The 27,571-nt window shown below is 41.3% G+C and overlaps 1 protein-coding gene and 1 long non-coding RNA gene across 8 annotated transcripts in view; one reads left to right on the top strand and one right to left on the bottom strand.

Annotated features, from left to right (window-relative positions):
* Positions 1-27,571, top strand: part of BACH1 (BTB domain and CNC homolog 1) — a 78,642-nt gene that overhangs the window by 18,424 nt on the left and 32,647 nt on the right. For 3 of the 7 annotated variants that reach the window (XM_082460421.1, XM_082460427.1, XM_082460426.1), the window contains exon 1: positions 14,590-14,763. The exons of 1 other annotated variant lie outside the window; for it this stretch is intronic. The gene's annotated coding sequence lies outside the window, so the exon portion shown is untranslated. Of the gene's footprint in view, positions 1-14,583; positions 14,804-27,571 lie in introns of those variants that run through there. 3 more of the 7 variants (XM_082460428.1, XM_082460422.1, XM_082460423.1) reach the window with 3 other exon arrangements.
* On the bottom strand, positions 12,189-14,791 carry LOC309660183. Its single transcript, XR_014263244.1, has 2 exons — positions 14,692-14,791; positions 12,189-14,456 (listed from the first exon to the last, which is right to left on the bottom strand). It is a non-coding gene; the product is annotated as an uncharacterized lncRNA (long non-coding RNA).

Consider the following 27,571-nt stretch of genomic DNA (forward strand, 5'->3'; position numbering starts at 1 on the left):
CAAATTATTAGTATAAAATGATATTTCCCTTTACTGGATGGAATTCAACATCTCCTAATTTCTACAGCTTCATTGCATAGATGTGGATTTCTTTTTTTTCCAAATCTTTATTGGAGTATAATTGCTTTACAATGTTCTGTTAGTTTCTGCTGTATAACAAAGTGAATCAGCTATACGTATACATGTATCCCCATATCCCCTCCCTCTTGCATCTCCCTCCCACCCTCCCTGTCCCACCCCTCTAGGTGGTCACAAAGCACGAAGCTGATCTCCCTGTGCTATGTGGCTGCTTCCCACTAGCTATCTATTTTACATTTGGTAGTGTATATATGTCATTGCCACTCTCTCACTTCGTCCCAGCTTACCCTTCCCCCTCCCTGTGTCCTCAAGTCCATTCTCTACGTCTGCATCTTTATTCCTGTCCTGCTCCTAGGTTCTTCAGAACCATTTTTTTTTTTTTTTAGATTTCATATATATGTGTTAGCATACAGTATTTGTTTTTCTCTGATTTACTTCACTCTGTATGACAGACTCTAGGTCCACCCACCTCACTACAAATAACTCTATTTCATTTCTTTTTATGGCTGAGTAATATTCCATTGTATATATGTGCCACATCTTCTTTATCCATTCATCTGTCAATGGACACTTAGGTCGCTTCCATGTCCTGGCTATTGTAAATAGAGCTGCAATGAACACTGTGGTACATGACTCTTTTAGAATTATGGTTTTCTCAGGGTATATGCCCAGTAGTGGGATTGCTTGGTCGTATGGTAGTTCTATTTTTAATTTTTTAAGGAACCTCCATACTGTTCTCCATAGTGGCTGTATCAATTTGCATTCCTACCAACAGTGCAGGAGGGTTCCCTTTTCTCCACACCCTCTCCAGCATTTATTGTTTGCGGATTTTTTGATGATGGCCATTCTGACTGGTGTGAGGTGATACCTCATTGTAATTTTGATTTGCATTTCTCTAATGATTAGTGATGTTGAGCATCCTTTCATGTGTTTGTTGGCAATCTGTATATCTTCTTTGGAGACATGTCTATTGCTCATTTTTGGATTGGGTTGTTTGTTTTTTTGATATTGAGCTACATGAGCTGCTTGTATATTTTGGAGATTAATCCTTTGTCAGTTGCTTCATCAGCAAATATTTTCTCCCATTCTGAGGGTTGTTTTTTCGTCTTGCTGATGGTTTCCTTTGTTGTGCAAAAGCTTTTAAGTTTCATTAGGTCCCATTTGTTTATTTTTGTTTTTATTTCCATTTCTCTAGGAGGTGGGTCAAAAAGGATCTTGCTGTGATGTATGTCATAGAATGTTCTGCCTATGTTTTCCTCTAAGAGTTTTATAGTGTCTGACCTTACGTTTAGGCCTTTAATCTACTTTGAGTTTATTTTTGTGTATGGTGTTAGGAACTGTTCTAATTTCATTCTTTTACAGGTAGCTGCCCAGTTTTCCCAGCACCACTTTCTGAAGAGGCTGTCACTTCTCCATTGCATATTCTTGCCTCCTTCATCAAAGATAAGGTGACCATATGTGTGTGGGTTTATCTCTGGGCTTTCTATCCTGTTCCATTGATCTATATTTCTGTTTTTGTGCCAAAACCATACTCTCTTGATTACTATAGCTTTGTAGTATAGTCTGAAGTCAGGGGGCATATTTCCTCCAGCTCTGTTTTTCTTTCACCAGATTGCTTTGGCTATTCGGGGTCTTTTGTGTTTCCATACAAATTGTGAAATTTTTTGTTCTAGTTCGGTGAAAAATGTCATTGGTAGTTTTGTAGGGATTACATTGAATCTGTAGCTTGCTTTGGGTAGTATAGTCATTTTCACAAAGTTGATTCTTCAATCCAGGAACATTGTATATCTCTCCACTTGTTTGTATCACCTTAAATTTCTTTCATCAGTGTCTTATAGTTTTCTGCATACAGGCCTTTTGTCTCCTTAGGTAGGTTTATTCTTACGTATTTTACTCTTTTTGTTGCAATGGTAAATGGGAATGTTTCCTTAATTTCTCTTTCAGATTTTTCATCATTAGTGTATAGGAATGCAAGAGATTTCTGTGCATTAATTTTGTATCCTGCTACTTTACCAAATTCAGTGATTAGCTCTAGTAGTTTTCTGGTAGCATCTTTAGGATTCTCTATGTATAGTATCATGTCATTGGCAAACAGCGACAGTTTTACTTGCTCTTTTCCAATTTGGATTCCTTTTATTTCTTTTTCTTCTCTGATTGCTGTGACTAAAACTTCCAAAACTATGTTGAATAATAGTGGTGAGAGTGGGCAACCTTGTCTTGTTCCTGATCTTAGAGGGAATGGTTTCAGTTTTTCACCATTGAGAACAATGTTGGCTGTGGGTTTGTCATCTATGGCCTTTATTATGTTGAGGTAAGTTCCCTCTATGCCTACTTTCTGGAGGGATTTTATCATAAATGGGTGTTGAATTTTGTCGAAAGCTTTTTCTGCATCTATTGAGATGATCGTATGGTTATTCGCCTTCAGTTTGTTAATATGGTGTATCACATTGATTGATTTGCGTACATTGAAGAATCCTTGCATTCCTTGCATGGTGTATGATCCTTTAATGTGCTGTTGGATTCTGTTTGCTGGCATTTTGTTGAGAATATTTGCAACGATGTTCATCAGTGATATTGGCCTGTAGTTTTCTTTTTTTTGTGACATCTTTGTCTGGTTTTGGTATCAGAGTGATGGTGGACTTGTAGGATGAGTTTGGGAGTGTTCCTCCCTCTGATATATTTTGGAAGAGCTTGAGAAGGATAGGTGTTAGCTGTTCTCTAAATGTTTGATAGAATTTGCCTGTGGAGCCATCTGGTTCTGGGCTTTTGTTTGTTGGAAGATTTTTAATCACAGTTTCAATTTCAGTGCTTGTGATTGGTCCATTTACATTTTGTATTTCTTCCTGATTCAGTCTCGGAAGGTTGTGCTTTTCTAAGAATTTGTCCATTTCTTCCAGGTTGTCCATTTTATTAGCATATAGTTGCTTGTAGTAATCTCTCATGATCCTTTGTATTTCTGCAGTGTCAGTTGTTAGTTCTTTTTCATTTCTAATTCTGTTGATTTGAGTCTTCTCCCTTTTTTTCTAGATGAGTCTGGCTAATGGTTTGTCAATTTTGTTTATCTTCTCAAAGAACCAGTTTTCAGTTTTATTGATCCTTGCTATTGTTTCCTTAATTATTTTTTCATTTTTTTTCTGATCTGATCTTTATGATTTCTTTCCTTTCGCTAACTTTGGGGTTTTTTTTTGTTCTTCTTTCTCTAATTGCTTTAGGTGTAAGATTAGGTTGTTTATTTGAGATGTTTCTTGTTTCTTGAGGATTGTATTGCTATAAACTTCCCTCTTAGAACTGCTTTAGCTTCATCCCACAGGTTTTGGGTCGTCATGTTTTCATTGTCATTTGTTTCTAGGTATTTTTTGATTTCCTCTTTGATTTCTTCAGTGATCTCTTGGTTATTTATTAGTGTATTGTTTAGCCTCCATTTGTGTATTTTCTACAGATTTTTTCCTGTAATTGATATCTAGTCTCATAGTGTTGTGGTTGCAAAAGATACTTGATAAGATTTCAATTTTCTTAAATTTATCAAGGCTTGATTTATGACCCAAGATATGATCTATCCTGGAGAATATTCCATGAGCACTTGAGAAGAAAGTGTATTCTGTTGTTTTTTGATGGAATGTCCTATAAATATCAATTAAGTCCATCTAGTTTAACGTGTCATTTAAAGCTTGTGTTTCCTTATTTATTTTCATTTTGGATGATCTGTCCATTGGTGAAAGTGGGGTGTTAAAGTCCCCTACTATTATTGTGTTACTGTCAATTTCCCCTTTCATGGTTGTTAGCATTTTCCTTATGTATTGAGGTGCTCCTATGTTGCGTGCATAAATATTTACAATTATTATATTTTCTTCTTGAATGATCCCTTGATCATTATGTAGTGTCCTTCTTTGTCTCTTGTAATAGTCTTTATTTTAAAGTTCATTTTGTCTGATATGAGAATTGCTACTCCAGCTTTCTTTTGATTTCCATTTGCATGGAATATCTTTTTCCATTCCCTCACTTTCAGTCTGTATGTGTCCCTAGGTGTGAAGTGGGTCTCTTGTAGACAGCATGTATATGAGTCTTGTTTTTGTATCCATTCAACCAGTCTATGTTTTTTGTTTGGAGTGTTTAATCCATTTACATTTAAGGTCATTATCAATATGTATGTTCCTATTACCATTTTCTTAATTGTTTTTGGTTTGTTATTGTAGGTCTTTTTCTTCTTTTGTGTTTCCTGCCTAGAGAAGTTCCTTTAACATTTGTTGTAAAGCTGGTTTGGTGGTGCTGAATTCTCTTAGCTTTTGCTTGTCTGTAAAGGTTTTAATTTCTCTGTCAAATCTGAATGAGATCCTTGCTGGGTAGAGTAATCTTGGTTATAGGTTTTTCCCTTTCATTACATCAAATATGTCCTGCCACTCCCGTCTGGCTTGCAGAGTTTCTGATGAAAGATCAGCTGTTAACCTATGGGGATTCCCTTGTATGTTATTTGTTGTTTTTCCCTTGCTGCTTTTAATATTTTTTCTTTGTATTTAATTTTTGATAATTTGATTAATATGTGTCTTGGCATGTTTCTCCTTGCATTTATCCTGTATGGGACTCTCTGCCTTTCCTGGACTTCATTGACTATTTCCTTTCCCATATTAGGGCAGTTTTCAACTATAATCTCTTCAAATATTTTCTCAGACCCTTTCTTTTTCTCTTCTTCTTCTGGCACCCCTATAGTTCGAATGTTGGTATGTTTAATGTCACAGAGGTCTCTGAGACTGTCCTCAATTTTTTTCATTCTTTTTTCTTTATTCTGCTTTGAGGTAAGTATTTCTACTCTTTTATCTTCCGGGTCACTTATCCATTCTGCTGCCTCAGTTATTCTGCTATTGATTCCTTCTAGAGAATTTTTTTTTTTTTAGCAGAAATTACAGAGAGTTTCATGCTTCCTTTCCCCTAGTTTCTCCTGTTATTAACATCTTGTATTAGTGGTACATTTGTTACAATTAATGAATCAATATTGGTACATTATTATTTTTAATTAATTTATTTATTTACTTATGGCTGCCTTGGGTCTTCGTTTCTGTGTGAGGGCTTTCAACAGCCTCGGCAAGCGGGGGCCACTCTTCATCGCGGTGCACGGGCCTCTCACCATCGCGGCCTCTCTTGTTGTGGAGCACAGGCTCCAGACGCGCAGGCTCAGCAATTGTGGCTCATGGGCCCAGTCGCTCCACGGCACGTGGGATCCTCCCAGACCAGGGCTCGAACCCATGTCTCCTGCACCGGCAGGCAGACTCTCAACCACTGCGCCACCAGGGAAGCCCTAGAGAATTTTTAATTTCATTGATTGTGTTGTTCATCATTGTTTGTTTGCTCTTTAGTTCTTATAGGTCCTTGTTCAACGTTTCTTGTATTTTCTCCATTCTACTTCCAAGATTTTGGATCATCTTTACTATCGTTACTCTGAATTCTTTTTCAGGTAGACTGCCTATTTCCTCTTCATTTGTTTGGTCTGGTGGGTTTTTACCTTGCTCCTTCATCGGCTGTGTATTCCTCTGTCTTCTCATTTTGCTTAACTTACTGTGTTTGGAGTCTCCTTTTCACAGGCTGCAGTTTCATAGTTCCCATTGTTTTTGATGTCTGCCCCCAGTGGGTAAGGTTGTTTCAGTGCGTTGTGTAGGGTTCTTGGTGGAGGGGACTGGTGCTGTGTTCTGGTGGATAAGGCTGGATCTTGTCTTTCTGGTGGGCAGGACAGCGTCTGGTGGTGTGTTTTGGGGTGTCTGTGAACTTATTATGATTTTAGGCAGCCTCTCTTCTAATGGGTGGGGTTGTGTTCCTGTCTTGCTAGTTGTTTGGCATGGGGTGTCCAGCACTGGAGCTTGCTGGTTGTTTTTTTTTTTTTTTGTAAAGATTTTTTTAATGTGGACCATTTTTTTTTTTTTAATTTTTTTTTATTTTTGGCTCTGTTGGGTCTTTGTTTCTGTGTGAGGGCTTTCTCCAGTTGTGGTGAGCGGGGGCCACTCTTCATCACGATGTGCGGGCCTCTCACCGTCGCGGCCTCTCCCATTGCGGAGCACAGGCTCCAGACGTGCAGGCTCAGTAGTTGTGGCTCATGGGCTTAGTCGCTCTGCGGCATGTGGGATCTTCCCAGACCAGGGCTCGAACCCGTGTCCTCTGCATTGGCAAGCAGACTCCTAACCACTGCACCACCAGGGAAGCCCTTGCTGGTTGTTGAGTGGAGCTGGGTCTTCGCGTTGAGACAAAGATCTCTGGGAGAGCTCTCGCCGATTGATATTACGTGGGGTTGGGAGGTCTCTGTTGGTACAATGTCCTGAACTCGGCTCTCCCACCTCAGAGGTTCAGGCCTGATATCTGGCTGGAGCACCAAGACCGTCTCAGCCACGTGGCTTACATGTAAATGGGTTAAATTCTCCAATCCAAAGGCACAGGGTGGCCAGCCTTCTGTGCTCTGCTTGGTCCTCCAGCTGGGCGTTGTCCTCTGGGTCTGGTCGATAATGGAGAGCCTGCTTTGGATCCAGGTCCAGCTGCATTCCCTAGTGTCTAGAAGAAGCAGCTGTCTCCCCCATCCTCCCATATTCCCGCCGCAAGTCATTACGATCATGGAGCGCCCAAGTCTCTACCCCTCATGCTGCTTGCAGTGCTTGGACTTCTTTATTTTGGCTGCTGTAAATGGATATGTCTCTTTCAATTTGTGTAATCTAACTATGATGCAGACTTTGGTCATCCAGTTATAAAATGCATAATAAAAGAGGAAGAGTTTAAATTATCAGAATAATTCCATACAATTTCTTATGCTTTCCAATGTTTCTGCAGAGCTAAAATCCATGAAATTGTTTTGAAAGATTTTAACTTCCTTTTTCCCCCCTTTGGCAGCTGTCCCATGTTTCAAAAGAGCGATTTCCTGGAATTTTATCAGAGTATTTTTACTGACTTAACTGCATCTCTGTTTTCTTATTTGTGACCTAGTTATATCTAAGAGGATATGGCAATCCAGAAGTCAATAACATATCATATTCTTTGTAATTTCATAATAATATCAATTCTTTGTCCTTCTAATACTCTCAACATGATTATACTGCTATTTGTGCTAGCTTCCGGGGTCATATGCATAGTTTGCCTATGATCATAACAACTCATTTATTCCCACATAACCTAGGATGCATGACTTCAGGGTTCTCAGTTCGTGCATTTAAACAGAATGATATGGGGGAATTGGCAAAGCCTTGAAATTAAGAAAACTTATCACTTAAGGCTGCATTTGGCTTCATGTAATAGACACCCAACTCTGCAAGCCTTAACTAATAGGGTTTTCTTTCTCCTGTATGATAAGAGGCGTGAACCCCACAACCAGGGCTGGTCAGCTGCTCAAGGAAGCTGTCAAGGACCTGAGCTTTTTTCTAGCTTCCTGGCCTGCTATGCTTAGAGTGTGGTTCTCATACTCAAGGATGAGAGAAAAGAGCCCCACCTCAATCATACAAGGCAGAGAGGGCAGAAGGCAAAATTGCATACTGGCTGATTTGGTCTTTTGTTATCAGGAAAGTAAGAGCTTTCTTGGAAGTTCCATTGAGTGCATATATCTGGTTGGCCAGAACTAGGTCACATGACTAAAGCAGTCTGGGGGAGGTGTTTTCAAGTGTTTTTAAGCACACATTCAATCATAATAGAAAGGAAGAAGGGGGAATGGATATTGAGTAGACAACTAGCAGTGTCTGCCTAAAAGGGATTTAGAGAAAGGGAAGTAAATGGGGGAATAAAGTGCCCCTGATCTAAAGGTTACTAGTGATGAATACCAAGAGAGTTCCTGTGAAGGAGGTACCACCTAGACCAGGTCACCTGGGGCTTTACCTTGTCACACTCAGTACGATTCCGTACTTGCAGATCAGAAATCTGAACTGTGGACATATCAGTGGTGATCTGTCTTTCAGATGCACACTCACCGAAAGCTACAGAGGCAGGAAGAAAACCGGAAAGATGATTTATTAGTTTATGAAGAGAGTATTGCCAGCAAATGTACCAAATGTTGATACTCACTAATCAGATGATCTCTCCCTGTAGGCAGATGTATATGCAAAGCAAATCATTAGAAAGAAATCAAAGAGCGATGTAAATGGGGTGACCTGGGTGCCTAATCTAATGGAACCAAGACACGGGTAGCCCTCAGCTTCCATCCTCCCCACGTCCTGCCTGGGAATAAAATACAGGTTTCCTCACTTTCTGAGAAAGTTGAGTGTTTCTATGAAACCTTTCGTAAGCTGAAATGGCATAAAGTGAAGAAGTAATTACTTTAGGACACATCTTGCTAATGAATGCACAAAATAAACTGAGATAAAACACAGATGCTCAGACATAGTCCCAAGCTATGGTGGCTTAATGCTGAGAGGCTGAGTGTAGTTCCCGGGGAAGGAGCTGGGTGGCGCCACTCTTGACATTCAGGATGTGCACTGCCTCTATAAAGGCTCACTGCAAAACAGAAGCTGAATGCTATTTTCATTTTTCTCCTTTTTTGTAAAAATAAAAATCCTCTTTAGATTTCTTTTAGTTAACAAAAATAAGTACTAATGTAGATATTCTGTAAAATCAAAGTGGTGTAAAATGAACTTTTGAAAAGCAGGGGCTACCTGTATTGTGTCCTTGGCTGACCTACCCTCACCCTCACACCCCGGTGCCAGGGATGTGTTGCCTGTGTTTGCACCTCTGGCTCCCCTCTTGTTGGCTTCAGATTTTGATGAACTCCTCTTCTTGACAGTCACATTCTTTCCTTGTATGTGTTAATATATTCACTCTGGTTATCCCCAAGTCTTGACCTGGTGAATAAGTCCCAGAAGTGGCAGGAAACAGATAGGACTGGGCATCTAACCTGCCAAGGGACAGTGATGCACCCTGGGGCTAACCAAGGTGGGGAGTTATCACCACCCCTAGAAAGATGTTGCTTCGGCTGTAGCTCTACATAGAGGTTGCCTGAGAGCCGCTGGACCTTTGTTAGAGGAACATAGCTAGAGCCAACCTACCGCCTGGGATGGGAGACAGCTGCGTTCCTGCTGACACCTCCGGTTATCCAAGTACGACCAGAAGTGAGGAAGCAGGGGACCCTCTGGATGCTGCGCCTAGAGAACAGCTTCCTGGGGCACAGAGCAGGGTGGGGAAGACTGTACAGGGAATCAGGAGTGTCCAGTGGAGAAAATCCAGCACCCCCAAGTGACGGTTCTATCTCTTTATGGCAGTATGCGTATCTCTCCTCTGACCCCATAGGTCTATCTTATTTGATAACTTTTAAACCTCAGAGGTTACTCATTCTACTCTATTTCCAAAGCACTTCCTACATCTGGCACCCCAGTCCAGGAAATGTGTTGTTGTGATGGGGGTCATAGCCCGTGCCCATTTTTTTCGTCTTCTCTCAGAGTTCAGTACTTCTTCCTCCCACGGTGATCACTCCTATCCAGCCCCTAGGTAGCTCATTGTTGACTTAACAGGTTTCCCTTTTTACCTGGCTGCTAGGAGACGGCAGAGAATTCTGGAGGTCATCTTTGTCAAGGATATCTGTTTTGTGATATGTACGTTTAGCTTCTTCCCTGGTTTCATTGTATTTTCCTTCCACTTATTTATTTCCCTTTATTCCTTCTTTTAATTTATGTATACACTTCTCATATTGGAGCATGAGTACATCTCATTGAGGGTTTTTCAACCTTGACATTATTGATGCGTTGGGCCTGAGAATTCTTTGTTATGAATGGAGAATAAGGAGTCTATATTCACAGTGCAGTTTATCCATGGGGACTCCCCGGTGCATTGTAGGTTGTTTAGGAGCATCTCTGGCCCCTACCCACTAGATACCAGTAGCATTCCCCACCCCCACCTGCCGCCCCTGTCCCATATCAATACCAATATCTCCTGGGGGGCAAAACCGGCCTCTGTGGAGACCCGCTGCTCTAGGTGAATGAAACAGTGCGTGTCAGAGGTGAAAGAAACTATGAGTTAAAATACGGCACCTCTGCTAGTTGTGTCAGTTTTACTTAAAAACAATTTTTTTTGAGAAAAATTTTATTAAGACAAATATATTATCAAGTAGAATTTAACACCTGCATGAATTTTGAAAAGACCAAGAGCTGCAGGTATAATTCTGGGTGTAAACCTCAACAAATACAGGTAACAAAGTTATCAGGCTGGATCTTTCTGCCCTTTGCAGACGTGTGACTGTGCCTGAAGGCTCTGCTTGCTCTTTCTGACTCAGCACCAAGCACGAATATCAGGCTCCACAGGAAGGGCACGTGCACCCAACATTTAGTGACTTTACTTTGGGCTTGAGGGACTGGTTACATCAGACTCTGTGCAGCCTGCTGCTTCCAACTCTCTCTCATCTCCCCAGTTGTGCAGAGCAGTCAGGCGACATTCAGAATCCTCAGGGTCTCACCTTCTACCCATAAGCATTTATATGTGTGTATGTATATATACATATATATATTTCTTGAGTATGATTTTTAGCATTAGCTTCTGAGAGAATAACAATTTCTCTACTTCATTAGATAAATATATACAGTTTAAAATTAACCGGTCTCTTCTACATATTTTCCGTTTTATTTATCTGAACTTTCCTCTAAGCCTTGACCATCGGCCTTGTGGGTCTTCTCACAAAATTTAACTACATTTTCATGCTCTACTCCATCATCAGATATTTTCTTTAACCAAACCGCCCCAAGACTTAGTGGTTTAAAACAGCAATCATTTTATTATCTTATAATTCTATGAGTTGACTGGGCTCCGTTCGGAGATTTTTTGTTTTTTCTTTTGGCTGGGGCTGGAGTCATGTATAAACTTGACTAGAACAGAACAAACAAGGTGGCTCGCTCACATGACACATTTAATGCCAACTATTGGCTGGTTGTCCTGCTAGGGCTGTTGCCTGCAGAGGCTACACAGGTCCCATGCTGGGCTTGTCACAGCATGGTGACTTGTCTGTGAGGGAGGGTCCCAAGAAAGAGGAAGCGGGAGATGCCAATCCAAAGACTAGACCCAGAACTAACAGAGCGTCACTTCCGCAGTGTTCTCTTGGCTATGAAGTTACAGGGCCAACCCCGCTTTGAGTGGATGGACAACAGATTCCCCTTCTCGATGGGGAGAGTGACAAAAGAGTTACTCCAGTTGGTTTTGTTGGAGGCACAAGAATTTTTCCCTACTTGGACCCTACACTGTGCCACTTTGGTTGTCATTACATCTGGTATTCAAGTAGCACCTCTTTCACCAATTTGGCCCCTGTCACGTTAAGTTCTTCTGCTCCAATATTGTGTTCTTTCTTTCTCTTTTACTGCCTTTAAAAAAAATTGAAGTATAGCTGATGTACAATATTATATGTGACAGGTGTACAATATAGTGACTCAGAATTTTTAAAGGTTATACTCCATTTATTGTTATTATAAAATATTGGCTATATTCCCTGTGTTGTACAATATATCCTTGTAGCTTATTTTATAATTTCTGCCTTTTTTAAATCTTAGACGCTGTGAATATCCCAAGTCAGAGGCTACATTCCTTTCACCTTACCTTTCATTTCAGATAGCAGGTAAACACTAGGGTGTGTTTGCCCATCCTGCTCAAGGAAGCCTGTCTTCTAATGAAATATGTTCATTTTTTACAAAAATCTTTCAACCTAGGGGTAGGGGTGGTAGGGTTTTAATTCATAATCATTTTTGAGGGAAGAAGTGTGAACTGGCAGTTTTTCAACTTGTGGTGACCTATTCTTGTTTTATCTTGGTAATCGTTTACAGTTTAAAACAATTTGTTCAACCTCCAAATATCGTTGATTTAATTAGTGAATGAATATTTAGAGACAGAAGGAGCTAAGGCAATGGAAATGGAGTGAATGAGGTTCTCTAGAATTAGCTTCTAAAAACAATCACATGACTTAAATACCTCTACACACTCCCTTCAGCCCATGGGATAAAGTTCAAACTGTAGGCACAGTGCATGAGGCCCTTCCCATTCTGACTTGGTTTTATATCATTCTCTAGTTTTTTTTTTTTTTTGCCCTGCACCTAATATACACCATAAGCTTTAACTCAGTACTTCTCAAGTGAGGTTTGAAGACCATTTGCATCACTATTAAAAATAATGCAGATCCTTGGGTCACATTCAGACATATGAAACCAGAATCTTTGGGGGCAGAGCCCAGGAATCTACATTTTTAACAAGTACCCCAGAGATTCTTTCTTTTTTTTTTTTTTTAATTTTTACTGGAGTATAGTTGCTTTACAATGTTGTGTTAGTTTCTGTTGTACAGCAAAGTGAATCAGTTATACATATACATATATCACCTCTTTTTTTAGATTTCCTTCCCATTTAGGTCACCACAGAGCACTGAGTAGAGTTCCCTGTGTTATACAGTAGGTTCTCATTAGTTATTTATTTCATACATAGTAGTGTATATATATCAATCCCAATCTCCCAATTCATCCCCCCTTCCCCCCTTGGTATTCATAAGCTTGTTCTCTACATCTATGTCTCTATTTCTGCTTTGCAAATAAGTTCGTCTGTACCATTTTTCTAGATTCCACATATAAGCGATATTATATATTTGTTTTCTTTCTGACTTACTTCACTCTGTATGACAGTCTCTAGGTCTATCCACGTCTCTGCAAATTGCACTGTTTTGTTCCTTTTTATGGCTGAGTAATATTCCACTGTGTATATGTACCACATCTTCTTTATCCATTCCTCTGTTGATGGACATTTGGGTTGCTTCCATGTCCTGGCTATCCAGAGATTCTTATGAACACTAAAGTTTGAGAGTAACTCCTAACAGCCTTGATATTCTCAACACCTTGATATACCTTTGTAAGACTTTTCAAATAATTTAACATATCAGAACATATGCTAGAAACTTTCACTGCCATTTATCGAGAGTACAGAAGGAAGAGATCCTCGCAAAGAGGAGGGTCTGTTCTTCCTCTCGAAGAAACTGCAAAGGCGTGGGAGGAAGGAAGACTAGAATTCCACTGGCTTTGGGTGGAAGGTGAGTGAAGCCTCAAAAATGCTCAGGTGCATGTAAGAACCCCAGTCCTTTCATGTCTATTTCCAACTGTTCTTTCCTCCTTTCTAACTAAATATTTTTACCCCACCATGAACTCAGGTAGCCTGAAATGCCATCTGCCTCCAACGTCTGGACTATTGCATATGCTCTTCCCTCCCTGGACTGCAGGGCCCCATTCTTCCCAGTTAAGACCCAATGCAAATGTTACCTACTGCCCAAATTCTAGGTCACAGCGAATCACTTTACCCCTTGGACTCCCACACAATTTCACTCATCATTTTCTCGTGTATTTTGGATGTAACTCAAATGTCCCTAAGTCTCACCGCCTGTGAATACAAACGCAGTCATGTTAGTGATAATACCTGACTTCATTAACTTGGCAGTCTTTTTTTGCCCTGAGAGGTCCAGGGCTGTCTTCCTGTGTGCAAGAATGAGCCCACACATCCTGGTGCTGATGCTGTCCAGTCATCGACTTCTTTCTGTCTTTCGACCTGAACTCAAAAGCCAACGGCAAAACCCCTTCACAAGATCCCAACTCCAATCAGGTCGGCTGGCACAGTGCCAGAGTGCTCGGGTCTCCCTTCAGATTGAGAAGTGTAGGCTTTGCCAGGTGCACATCTTTTCGCACAGTCAGTGCTTTGAACTCCAGAGATGCTAAATGGCTTGGGAACTTAATTTTAACACCAACAATTGGATGAACACCGGAATAAGCAGCAGAAGATGAAAGCCTGACCTGGGCTTGAGATGAGCCGGCTGACACCACTGGGCGCTCAACCTGGTTCCAAGTTTCCTGGCGGCCACCACGTACAGGGAACACCTGTTAGCCGACGCCACTGTTTTCACTGTCAGACAAAAGTAGGGCTGCCAGAGGCTTTCTACAAAATCCTGGATGCATTTGATGCATCCCTATCAGGAAGCTCAAAAACCTTGCGAACCTGGGCTTCCCGCCACCCCCAGGAGAAGGCAGAGAAGAAGCTCTGCTGCAGGGGCTGCCAGAAGCTACTCCTGAGGGGGTCTGGTCTGGGGAGGGACGTGGCCGGCGCTCGTCCTCCCTGCTGGTGTCCGCTGGCACTCGATTCCGGGTATCCCGGCAACACTTAGAGCGAGCAGGCCGTCAGGCTTTTCCTTTCTGCTTTCAGCAGGAAAGGAGGAGGTGGTCCTCGGGTGGCTTTTTCGTTCAGGCTGCGGGCTGTGCTCGCAAAGGGGCGCTGCCCACGGAGGTTGCGGGACCCCGCCGCCGCCTCCTCGAGGCCTGCCCTGACCAGGGCTCGCGCGATGCCTCCCTGCATCCCCTCGTGTGGGCTTCTGCCTACACGCAGGCAGCCGCAGGGATCCGCGTACCGAGGTTTCCAGGCTGGCGGGGCGGGGCCTTTAGTGAGGGCGGGGTTTAGGCGCTACAGAGCGGGGAAGGGCGGGGTCTCGCGAGGCAGGCCTACGGGGCGGGACCTCGCGAGGGGGCGGGGCTTGGGCGCCAGGAGGGGGCGGTGGCCGCGGCGGAGGGGGGAAGGGGAGGGAACGAGAGGGGAAGGGAGGGGAGGCGAGGGAGGAAAGGGAAAGGAAGGAGAGGGGAGGGGGCGGCCGGCCACGGAGAGGGAGTGAGTCACCTGATAGCTGCCCGCGCGGCCCGCCAGGCTCGCTGGCTGCCGTCAGTCGGGCTGCGTCGCGCCTCGGCTCTGGTGAGTGGCTCGCCTGTCCCGGGCGCCCTTCCCCGGCAGGGTAAGCGCGGCGGCGTCGCGCGCGCGGTCTGGGCCGCCGGCCTGTGAGGGGCGGTCCGCGGGCAGGTCCTGGGGAGGTGGTGAGGGAGACCGGGGCGGCTGCTTTCTGGGCTGGGGGCATTAAGCGGGGCCCGCGGGGGGCGGCTGCGGCTCCCGTTCCTGGAAGTGGCCGCGTCCGCCGGAAGGGGCGACGGGTCGGCGCCCCGTGGCCCCGCGCGCGGCCGGCGCCGTTGTTTACGGGCCCGTGCTGTACTTTACCCCCGGCCGGCGGGCGGGGGGCCGGGATGTGCTGGGGCCTGGGCGCCCGCTCCCCCTTCCCCGCCTCTCGGGCACCTGGGTCCGAGCCCGGCACCCCCCCAACCCCCAGCCGGCGCGCGGCCCGCCGGGGCTGTGACACATCAGCACCGCCCGCGCGGCCGGCCCGGCTCCGTATTGTCCCTCCGCCCCCTCCCACCACCGTCGGCAGCCGCCGCGTCCGGCGAGCTGTTTGCCTCCCGTCTGCCCAGCCTGGGTGTAGGTCGCGCGTGTAATCACGTAAGAAAGGCCGAGTTCGTGGCTGGAGCAAAAATACCACCCTGCGGGGCTGGGTTTAGCGAAGATTGGTTTGGGGGCCCGGAGATCCCAGGGCTCCCTTTGTTGGAGTTTTGCCCGCGCGTTGTAATTAAAGACTCCCACAGTCGGGTGAGAGTGGGTGTTGATCGTAGAGTCACCAGCTTTGTGCTCGTCTAATGAAACGCGAGTGCCATGGTTTTCTCGTTCTTGCACGGCAGTTTTATGTCACTGAGTAGAATGGTACAGAAGGTTTTTGTGCAGTGAGCCTTCTGCGTTGAATTTGGGCTGATTCAAGGTATAGCGTAGTAGTGATTGTGAAAGAACGTGTGTGGGAAAAACAGACTCCAGTGTCACTCTTGAAGGAACAAAGGCTGTTTTGTAGGGATGCCTATCTTTCGGGAGAATTCTATCAGTATTGGGTCTGGAGGGTGCTGCGACTAGGTCTTTGTTCATGTAGTTTAACACTGCTTATATCCAGCAGGGTTTGCATTTCAAGCAGTTCCGAAAGATAGAGGGTGGAAACACCGGACGTGTTAGTGCCAGAGCGCTTGAGCGCTTCACATGGTCAAGCAGAGAAATGGGAAGAGGCCGGCTGCTTCTTCCTGGTCTTGGGTAGTGGTGCAAGGGCTGGGCTGGGCTTGAAGGCGCTTGCCACTTCAGCCTTTGGATTAAAGAAGCCTGGGGAAAAAGAACACTTGGTGAGTCAGCTGGGAGTAGGATGGCCTTGGTTTAAGTGATGGCATGGCATCGTGCATTATTGTTGTTTAACCTGTGGCTCTGTCAAGTGGTTTACCATTGTTCGATATATTGGTTGGCTAACAAGGTAGATGACTCCTTAAAAAAAAGTTGGGCTGCTGAGTCATTCGCCCCAGCCTGAGAGGTAATTAGGAACAGCTGGTGCAGATACTCTCATCACATGCCTCCACTGTAAAAGGCCAAGGAGCACTCAAGAGGGGTTGCTTCAGAGGCCTGAAGCTGGGGCTGTTTGTGTTGATACAGGTAATCAGCGGGTGAGGTGCCAGCGCTCTTAGGAAGTGGCCGAGGAGCGCTGAGGTGGTGGGTAAACAGAGCAGCCTCGTGACCTACTGCCTGAGAAGTTTGTGCTGGAGAGAGCTAAAACTGAGGAAGAAATTTGCAGCTAGGAGTCACCTCTTAATAGTATTGTAACAAAAGTATTCACTCTTCTTATTGTACTTAGTTTTTTGTTTCCCTTTTGTGGTTTTGTTGTTCTGTGGTTTATACATTTCAGAAAGTGAACTTAATTTGTTCTTCATAAAGATTTCTTTAGGAGAACACAGAAGGAGGCTTCCTCCACGAGCCTTCCTCGTGGTTTTCATGGCCCCTGGCTTTTCATACATACACTAGTAGTTTCTGGTGGCAGAGAGGAGGGGAAGGAGAATGTGGGTGGAATTAACAGGTCTCTTTGGATCGAGTCTTGAAAGCACTGTCGGGTGAAAGGCAAACCATATGGATATCTGTCTCATTGTCGTAGTGTTGGCGCTGGTGTCTTTCTGTCTCGGATCATTACTTCTTGCTTTAAAAATGAGCACAGGACCCAAGCATACAGTCCCTATTGCTAACAGAGTTTAGGGAAGGGAAGTGTGGAGTGGGGGTGGATCTGACCCTTATCTGTGGTCAGAAGAATGACTGATTCTTATTGATGGTAGCTCATTAAAACATTTTGTAGTAGAAAAAGGTGCCTTACGTTTGGGACTAGAAGAGATTAAAAATCATGAATTTTTTAGGGATTAGGGTTTCTAAGGTGAGTGCAAGATGATTCATTTGGAAGAAAATAATAAACCCTTGACTTTTTGAAAACTCACTTTTATATAAAATAAGAAAGACATTCATCTTCAAGATACAGGGTAACAGTAGTACGTGCATGTTATATAACTTGGGTTTATGCCTCCCCCTTTTCTGTTGGGGAACATAAAGAGTTTGTTAACCACTGCCAGTAACACTCTTTCAACAATTGGGGTACTTTTTTTAAAACTTGTGATTTCCTCTTAAAAGCTGTCATTTTTTCAGATGTTCTTAATTCATTTTAATTTTTATTTCACATGTAGTTCTATTCTTTTTATGCTGTATTTTAAAGATTAGAAGCTTGAGTGTAAATTTCTTATTACATTGTTGATATGGAGAATGGAAATAACAAAAAATACATTGTTGCCTATTACATATAATACCATGTATTTTGAATTTGGAGACAAGCCAGATGGTTGGTTTGTTTCATGGGTATGATTTGAAGTGTAGTAATAGGTAAAAAGGGTATAATGGGACCACCAGAAGATAATCTGCACATTGGAGTATAATTTGTATATAACAAATTCTTTGAAAGATCACTGTTACTCCTTGAAGTCTGCATTTTTGGGGGCCAAGTTTACAAGGGGCCCCTTTCACAAGGATTAATAAGACTGCATACCCAGCAAATCACTTGGGAAGTGGCATTCCCCCCGTTACTGCTCTTCACGGTGCTGATCCTCTCCAAGACTTAGGTTTTAAGGATCAGCTCGTCCTCCCAATTTTCTGACTAATGTTCTGTTAATGGGAGAATTGCTTTAACCCTAAACTCACATTTCCTGAGGATTCTACTAAATGGAGGGTGTATTTTGTGTGGCTGAATGGGTGACTTAGGAAACTATTTTGATTTTAAAAAATATACCAAACCAGGTAATATGCCAGAGCTCAAGGTATGGGTAATTTGAGCACTATTTGCCAGAATCCAGGCCCCTTGGAGAGAGTAAACATTTCAAGACTGCAGGTAAAATATAGACTTACACCACCATGAAACCTGGGCTTCTGGCTTAGTACATAGCATTAAGAAAATTGAAGTTGTAGATTTGATCACTGTACAGTTGACAGAGAAGCAGTAAGCAAAGTCGTTAAAAGTGGGCCATCTGGAGCCAGACTGCTGAAGGTCAAGTTCTTGCTTTGTTACTTACCTGCTGTGAAGCCTTAGACAAGTTACTTCACTTAGTTGTGCCTCTTTTTCTCATCTGTAAAATGGGATGATGATAATAGAATCTATATCATAGGGGTTGTTGCAAAGTGCATTAATATGTGTTAAGCGGTTAGAACAGTGCTGGCTCCGTATTAAACATCAGTACGCATTAGTTGTTACTGTCTGTTCTTCAGAATCAGGGAAGTGCTTGGTTACACAGCCACATTTTGCAGCCTCCCTGAGCTGCATTTCACTGATCAGAGGAGAGAGTGAGGAGAAGCGTGGGTGTGCAGCACGTGGCTGCTACTGGGAAAACAACTCAAGTGAACATTCTGACAAATCAGTAGCAGCATCTCAAACAAACACCCCACTTCTGAGGGCAAGTAACATAGGACATGGCTTTTTAGTAAAGGAATCTAACAGTCTCAGCAAAATGCTCTAGAGGCAGTTTTCACCAGTTAATTGGAATTGGCTTTTGAAGAAATAACATCTGCCATCCTGCATCTCATCTATTCTTCATGTTATAATTGAGGACACTGTGGTCCAGCAGGGTTAGTAACCTGTCTACCCCCTTCCTGCTTATTAACATCAGGACAGAACTCATTTTTTGATTCTCATTCCTGACTTGTAGTGAACATTTGGAATGTAAGTTTACCTGCCAGTTATTTCTAAGTATTGTATTTTCTTTAAATGACATATTTGTGCTAATATAGAAAAATTATCCATGATAAACAGTAGATATGTTTATCATGTGGCTTCTTGCACCGGTTAGTAATTCAGAAAGGTTGTGTCAAACATTTTGACCATCCTTTTGACTAGAGTGTAAGTTTCTTAATGAAGATGCATGTCTTCTGTTTATCTCCGTGGAACAGTGAACGTGCTTTGGCTGTTTGTTCAGTAAACTGTCAGTCGCTGCACTAGTAGTATAACATGGATTCTTTTTGGTTCTGTGGTTTTGAAACTTGGGGATTTTTAAAAGAGTGAAGGAGAAAACAGTATATGTTGTACCTCGTAAGTTATTTTAAATATGTACTGAATTGAAACCCTTGATCATTTAGAATTCTACTTTCTGTTTCCATCATTGGTGTAAGGATTGAGGAAGCACCTGGATTTAAATCATTTAGTTCATCTCCTGAGATAGAAAGAAAATTTGTCTCTGACTTCTTTTTCCTTGTAATTGACTTAGAATTGGATCGAGCAAAATATAATTTGGGTTGTCTAGATGCTAAACCTCTTATACATCTAATACTTTCCGTTAATATGATCACTCGTCTGGAACAGATCCTTTGTTTTATTTAGGATCAGGGACAGTTTAGAGAATATTAATAGGATCATAAAAATTGTCCCCAAGCAAATATAAGGAACAAAGAAATAGTGGTTGCCAGGATCTTGGTTGTTAATGACTGTCCTAGGAGCACTGTGGGCATGCAGTGGAGTTGGCGGGCTGCTGGCTCCTTTCTCAGTACTGGCACCGTTTAGAAAATGTTACATCAGTGCAGGTGAAGCTGTGTGCAAATCATATTCTTTTAAAAATAAATTTGAGTCATTTTCTTAATGCCTTAGGAAAGTTAGTAATCAAAGGATATTTTTGTAAGAAAATAACTGTTCCTAGCTTCTATCTGGTAAAGTCATTTTCACTTTTTTAATTTGTCATTTCTTAGATTGAATCAGAGTCATACTGGTTAGCTGTACTCCACTTCCCCATCCCCCATTAAAGTGGAATTACATTAAAAAGTGTTTTATATAGTGGGGTCATTTTTTCAGTTCCTTTGTAGCCAGGACCTTGTCAATATCCCACCTCTAAGGTTATAGACTAAATGTGGTATGGGGAATGTCTTACCTCCCTCTTCTGCCTTTTTTTTCCCCCCCTGTCATTAATCTCTTCTTTTTACTGACTGGTCAGCCTCTAGGATTCCCAGGGGAGATGTTTTTGGCCTAAGGAGATGAACTCTTAGGGTCTTATTGAAGAAATGGGAAGACCCTACTTCCTGGTATCTTCATATCCTTAATGCCTTATTCCTTCTCTAAAATGTGCCAGCGTCTTTTGGAAGTCAGTTAAATCAGTGAGGAGATGTACTTATCCTTCAGAGAGTTTGCTATAAAATAGGTGGCTATAAAAGATTTATTAGTCTTTCAATGAACTTATTAGGTTGTAATTATTAGTTTGTCAATTTGGAGTAAGTGGGTTTTGGTAAGATCAGTAATTTCATTAATGTGTATTTTGCACTGAACTGTTATTTTATAAAATGTAAAGTGGTTGTCAAATCTTGGCCCAAGACCCTTTACATTTTTAAAATACCTAATGTCTCTTTATTTACTCTGTTTTTCTGAGGAGTGTCCCCAGCAGGGCTCCTCTAGATAGGATTTACTACTAAAATTAGAAGGGGAAGTAAGAAAAAAGACATTGCCCTTTTAATCAGTTTTCCCACATTAGTAAGAGACTTTTGAAGTAGAAAAGAATTTTGCCCAGCTGAGTAGGGATCTTTGCTTCATTCCTTCATTCCCAGTTGTCATCCAGAGATAGCAAAGGAAATGCTGGTTAGGGACGAGTCTGTAGCTACGAGCAGCTTCGCCTGCTTCATTGTCTCTTGGACTGTTGCAAGTACTGTTCAAGCTCTAGATATATTTCTCTGGGTTTTTTAAAAAATGTGTTTTGCCTTTAAGCGCATGTCTGTTGTCACTGGCCTGGTTTGTTGCCTGTTCCAGACCCCAGAAGGTCTGGGACACCTTTTCCTCTGGGGAGCAGGTTGGCAGCAGTGCTCACCAGTGGCAGAGCTGCTCAGGTACTCGCACGCCTCCCTGCCATGGCTTCTCATACACCAGTGTGGAAACATCCTCTTCTCTCCTACTGAGTTAACTTTGACCAGCTCTCTGATCCCTGGGGAGTAAAGAATAATTGTGTTTTTAAGTTTCAAGGCACTTTGGTCTCTTATCTTCCTGTGCATGCTGTTCTTCTCCCCAGTTTACACTCAAACACATATTCTGGTGTGTGTAGATAGTAGGGTTGCTAAACTCTTTTCAACATTCATGGTATGCCTACGTGTTAGGTATTGGGTTTACATTTGGTTAATGAAACAAATATTTGTGCCTTGATATGCCAGGAACTTTTCTAGATGTTGGCAATACAGAATTTTTCAGAGGTTACAGTCTGACAGGCAGACCATTACTGTAGCATGTGGTAATTGCTAAAATAGCAACATGTAAGATGTGGCTTGAAACCATAGGGTATGAGAAGAAGCTTAAGCTTTGGGAAATTAAGAAAGCCTTAGGAATGTCAGTGATGAATGCATAATTTAGTGGAGGAGGCAGCTTGTTTTGACTGCTCTTTTGAGAAGCATAGCAATGAAGAGTAGAGAAGAGAGATTTTAGTTGGGGGAGGTTGGGTCAGGAAGGTTGTGTGTCTGCGTCTGTATGTATTTAAAAATAAGGTCAGTGGGAAAAGGTTGAAAATGCAGGATATGTCTTTCTTTTATCCGTGGCTAGTTCCTCTTATGGTTGCAAGATGACTGGCACAAGTTCAAGTGTACCAGTAAATATAACTGAGTTTCTTGGAAGAAGACTTTTTTTTTTTTTCTGTGATATCTCTTTATTAGTGATAAAAGCCTTTCCCAAAGACCTCATAGTAAATACCACCCCAGCCTCTCCTTTTTGGGGCCAGCATTGCATAAGTTTATGCCTAAATCAGTCAATGTCAAGAGAAGTCGGACCACTGTGATTGGCTTATTAAATGGATTGCGATTCATCTTGGGTTGGGACTAGGGTTTGCTACCCCCGAAACTCATGGCCTCAGGTAGAGAGTAGATTTGTGGGCACAATCAGGATATGGTTAGAAAATGAGGGGGCAAATGGAACTGGATGGCAAACAGTGTCATCCTTGCCTGCTACTTGTATCAACGCTACGCACAGACACATACTTCTGAGTAGAAAAAGAAAATGTGGTTGTCTTCGGATTTGGAGTTTTTGGTGACTTTTTTCCTCTTATATATCCTACTATGATCAAGTATTATTTTTACAGTCAGATCAAATAAATGTTTTATTTTAAAATGATTTTAAAATTGAAAATTTGCCCATTCTATCCAAAAAATTACATGTAGTAGGAATACATTTCTTTCAGTACTGTAAACCAGGGGTCCCCAACCCCCGGGCCGCAGACTGGTACTGGGCCCTGTTAGGAACTGGGCTGCACAGCAGGAGGTGAGCAGTGGGCAAGTGAGCAAAGCTTCATCGGCTGCTCCCCATCGCTCGCATTACTGCCTGAACCATCCCCCTGACATCCGTGGAAAAATTGTCTTCCATGAGACCAGTCCCTGGTGCCAAAAAGGTTGGGGACTGCTGCTCTAAATAGTTCTGAGGTTCTCTGTTATTCTCCTAATACTTTCAGGGAAAGAAGAATATATAATAATATCTTGTAGCTTCTGATTGTGTCTATACCAAGAGGACCACTCTCTCTCTCTTACTCTGTAGGGCATGCCCATCTGTGATGTCTGTGGCTCTCAGTGAGTGGTGAGGCTAGTCTGGTTTGAATGGAATGGTTGATTCATTGCCTGGATAGGCCAGCATTCTTTGGAACCCACATTCTTGAATCTGGGATACTAACGGGAACATCACTCCCTCTTTACACACTCATTCTCCTTCTAGGAGGGAAAGCTGTCCTGTGGTTAGTTTATTTGCCATTCCTTTCAGACTTCAAGAATAATTCCACGTTAATTTTATACAGTGTTCCTGTAGCACTCCTAAACTGTTTACTGCACTTTGATATGTTCAAAGGACTTGTGTTTAATTCTTGTTCCTTCTTCTCAATCCTAAATTTTGGTGCTTTGTATGGATGGGAAAGGCAAACAGATAATGTAAATACATAAATACTTAGTGCTGTAAATTCATAAAATAGAAAATAATTACTAATAGTTTTTTTTCTATTTGAGAATAACGAATAGCTATGATAGATGGTTAGGGTAGGCTTCTGAAATAGTGTTACTTTTTTGGATAGAATTTAGAAAGACAATACTGCCAAAATAATTTTCATCTCCGGTAAAAAAAAATAGTATTTACCTACTCAGTTGTTCCTCGAATGATATTTGAACTGAGAAATATTTCAACTTTTTTTTTTTTTTTTTTTTTTTACAGGCCTCAAATTATTACTTATTTGACTAAATCTTGTGACTGTATATTGGAAAGTAGCTATCTGAGGGCTCAGGTGGAAAGTCTACAGCTCGTTAATCTCCATTTTAGAGATGGTAATTTTGACTTCCGTAATTTTGACTTCCTAGTTAACATCAATAACAAGAAATAGATTTTAAAAATTTAGTTTTAGCTATGTATATTGAGATACCTAGCACTATAGTGCCTACCAGGGATTAGTGGATTAGGTTATCTTTAAATAAAGCATTTCAATTTAGTACCTCTACCAAAATTAAAAAGTTTCATATCTGTGATTCATATTCTAATTGCTCTACTGTAACTGCTGCTTTATTTAATTAACATTGTTACTTAACATTTTTTCCTCTTAATCCTTTTTTTTGACTCAAATTTATTATGAGTTGGGGTGAGAAGGTGTTTAAGGAATGGTTGGGAATTTGAAGGGCACCTTTTTGGTGGTTTGCTTGTTTTTTCAGTTACTTTGCATGCTATATTTGTCAAGTCTTAGACCTACAGAGGGTCATTCTGACCTAGATCTAGTTTTAGGGCTTTCACTTCCTCTAGGCAATCAGAAGTAAATAATGTGAATCACGGTTATAATTTTTACAGTTTGAAAACAAAATAACATATGAATATTTCATTATGAATGTGGGACATGAACACTTATTATTCCAAATGGAAAGTGACTTTTGGTGAAATATCTCCAGCACTGTGTCCTTCGTTTAATTTTCCATATGTAGTTGGGTATAACTACAAACTTTGATTTAAGTTCAGCATAGTTTGGTGTCAGATTCTTTTTAACGATAGATTATGTAATCCAAGAAGTGTTAATCAGAAATTAATAAACTAAATATTGAATAATAAGGAAAATTTCTATTCCATAAATGCCCTTTTAATCTGTTTGTCTAACATTGTTCTCATCACACACACAGGATACTTGAGACATTTCCCTCTAGTCTTGTTTTTTTTATCCTCCTCACTTTTACCCCCACCCTCAAAACAACCTTGCTCTTCAGGCCATGTCATATGAATTGAAATGTAATATTTGGACCTGGGGCAGAAGAACTTTTTAACCTCTAAGTGACTGACCCTCTAAGGGCTTCAGTTTCCTCATCTGTAACCGAAGTGTGGAAGTGGGTTGTATTGGGTGAATGTGCTCTTTCAGTTGGGAATTCTTTGGGTCTGTGAAATTATCAATTTTCTTGAGCAGACTTGTATAATTTTAATATTTTCTTTTTATCTTGTTGAGATCTCTATTAGGCTTATTGACATTTCATTCTTAAAGGTTCAGGAATCTCTGTATTTTGTAGTTTAACTCTTGGGTTTGTGGAACCTTTGAAAATGCAGTATTCTTTTGGTCTTTTGGATAAAGATGACAATAATAATAATAAAATGTTAATGATCTCATGCCAGGCACTGTGCTATTAAATACGCCCAACCATTCAGTCCTTAGAGTAAGTGTTGATGTTGTTTTCCTTATGGGGAACCTAAAGGGTGAGGTCTGGTATCTTATAGATCACACTGTTGGTAATGTCTGCAGAACCTTAATTATATCCCGGTACTTCCCGTTCTTTCCAATATCATGCTGCTGGTTGTTTTAAAATACCTAAAATTGATTTTCTTTTGCTTTTCATAATTCTGTATATTTGGTGTTTAGCACTTTATCCTTTTCAGAGGGCTTTGTGACATAAGTAGGGCAGGGGCTCCCTCCTTAAGTCTCAAGGGTACGCATTTGCCCGTGTTCACAGAGCTAGACCTGACTTGATGGGTTTTTTCTCCTTATTTTCCTGTAACAGGGTTCTCTTTTTCCACATCAAAGCATCTTTTTATTTTAAATTTCTATAAAATTTAATTTATTCTTTTGTGTTTACTGTGAAGATACCAGTGGAGGCTGCTGTGTTTTAGAGTTGCCCGTGAATTTTCTAGATAGTGACAAACCAATATCCTGATGAGTGGAGGAAATAATCTATTATCAAGGGGGAAAAAAGTAATTGATATCCTTTGGGAGCCTTCAAGACAGCCGAAAGAAATGTGAATTGCATTTTTTCCAAAGGCATATGTTTTTGTTTATGGTTTGTTGTCTCTTTGAACATTTTTCTGATTATAAAGTAATATGTTTATGGTTAAGAATTTGAATGCAGAAACAAGCAAACAAAAATTACCTGGATGTAACCATTGTTAATATTTTGATACATACCCTAACTAGAGGTGGAGGAACCAAGGTTTCTGGACATGTTAAATGTGAGATGCCTGTTAGACATACAAGTAGTAATTTGAATATGCAGTTGGATGCACGAGTACGAAGTTCAAGAGATTAGTCGAGATTAGACCAAATATAAATATGAGAGTGTACAGTAAGTCCATGAGTGATCGTGTCCACGCTGTGAGTCTGGATGAGTTCTCGTAGGGAGTGTTACAAAGAGGAGGAGAGATCTGAGCACCAAGCCCTGGCTCTCCAGCATTTAGAGGTTTGGAGGAGAAGGAGGATCCACCGAATTGACAAGGGGCTGCTAGTGAGGTGGTGAATCAGAAGCCAAGTGAAGAAAGGATTTCAGGGAGGGAATGATCAACCTGTTGAATGTTGCTGAGATGCTGTCTAAGAAGACTCAAAATTTGCCGTTTGGCAATGTGAAGGCCGCTGATCCTCACAAAGTAATTCCCTTGGAGTTGAGGGGAAAAGGTCTGATTTTAGTGGGCTCAAATGAAATTGGGAGAGAGGGAAGTGGAGATGGTGTGAATATAAACAGCTTTTTGGGGGAGTTCTACTATAAAGAAGAGCAGTGAATTTTACTGTAGTTAGAAGGATGTGGGGAGGGTCAAGAAATTTTATTTTAAGAAAAGAGCCATTACAGTATTTTTGTATGCCAATGGGAATGTAGTGTATTCATTTTTTTCTCATATTTTGCTTGGTGAGACTTTGCAGAAGTTTGTCAATTTTATTGGTTTCCTTAAAGAATCAGCTCCTGGGGGGAAAAAGGGGGTGGAAGGGATTGGGATTGACATATATACACTATAGAAACTATGTATAAAATAACTAACTAATGAGAACCTACTGTATAGCACAGGGAACTCTACTCAGTGCTCTGCGGTGACCTAAATGGGAAGGAAATCCAAGAAAGAGGGGATATATGTATATATATATAGCTGATTCACTTTGCTATACAGCAGAAAGTAACACAACATTGTACAGCAACTATACTCCAATAAAAATTAATTTTAAAAAAATCAGCTCATGGTTTAAGTCATCAGTTCTATCAAAAGTAGCTGCAAAATTTTATTATGTGAGTGGTTTTCTTGGTGGAAATACAGTAGATTTCATTAGATTCTGTAAGTCGGAGAACCAGCGCTCCAGTTTGGAAGTTTTAACAGCTTGTTTCCCTAAAAGATACCCTTACATTTTTAAAGATTCTATCTGAATTGATATCTTTGTCAATATGAAATGTTAAACAGTATGTATAACATTGTTCCCAAACAAGAAGAAATCTTACTATATTTTTCTACCCTTCCTATCGCCTAGTTTTGTTAAAATAATCTAAGATTTTGGTTAAAGATTGATTTTTCTCTTTATCAAATTCCTTTTCTATTTGAAGAATCTTTGAAAAGTTGCATTAAGACTTACAGCCAAGTTATCAACAGTTTAGACTTAACTGAGTTTGACTGTTTTTTGTCTACTGTCTATTTAAGCATCTTTTAAGTTTATGTTTTTACAAAGTATTACATATTTTTGATTTAAAAACAATAAATTTATCATAAAGCAACTTCATCTGTTACACACCTAATTCTGCTTCAAAGATAATATTCATCTTTACCCATTTATGCTATTTAATTTTTTAGAGACACAGACCTCTGTGTCTCTAAGATGTTTGTACCTCATTTTATTTATGAACCTAAGATGTTATCTGTTTACTTTCTGTTACCATAGATGTTGATTTTGTTTGCTTCTGCCATCCCATCAGCTGTATTTATAATCATTCTATTTCTGTTCTTAGTCGCCTCTACAATCCCCCCTCCACCTTTTTTAAAATTTGGTCTCATTAATCTAAGGCAGTATCTTTTGACTCTGTACATTATAAGTTATATAGAAATACTACCTTTCCTTTCAGTTCTGTCTGATTCCATCTCTCAGCTGGCCACTTTTAT

Source organism: Balaenoptera physalus (genome assembly GCF_965194825.1).
Source record: "Balaenoptera physalus genome assembly, chromosome: 4".
Lineage (NCBI taxonomy): Eukaryota > Metazoa > Chordata > Mammalia > Artiodactyla > Balaenopteridae > Balaenoptera > Balaenoptera physalus.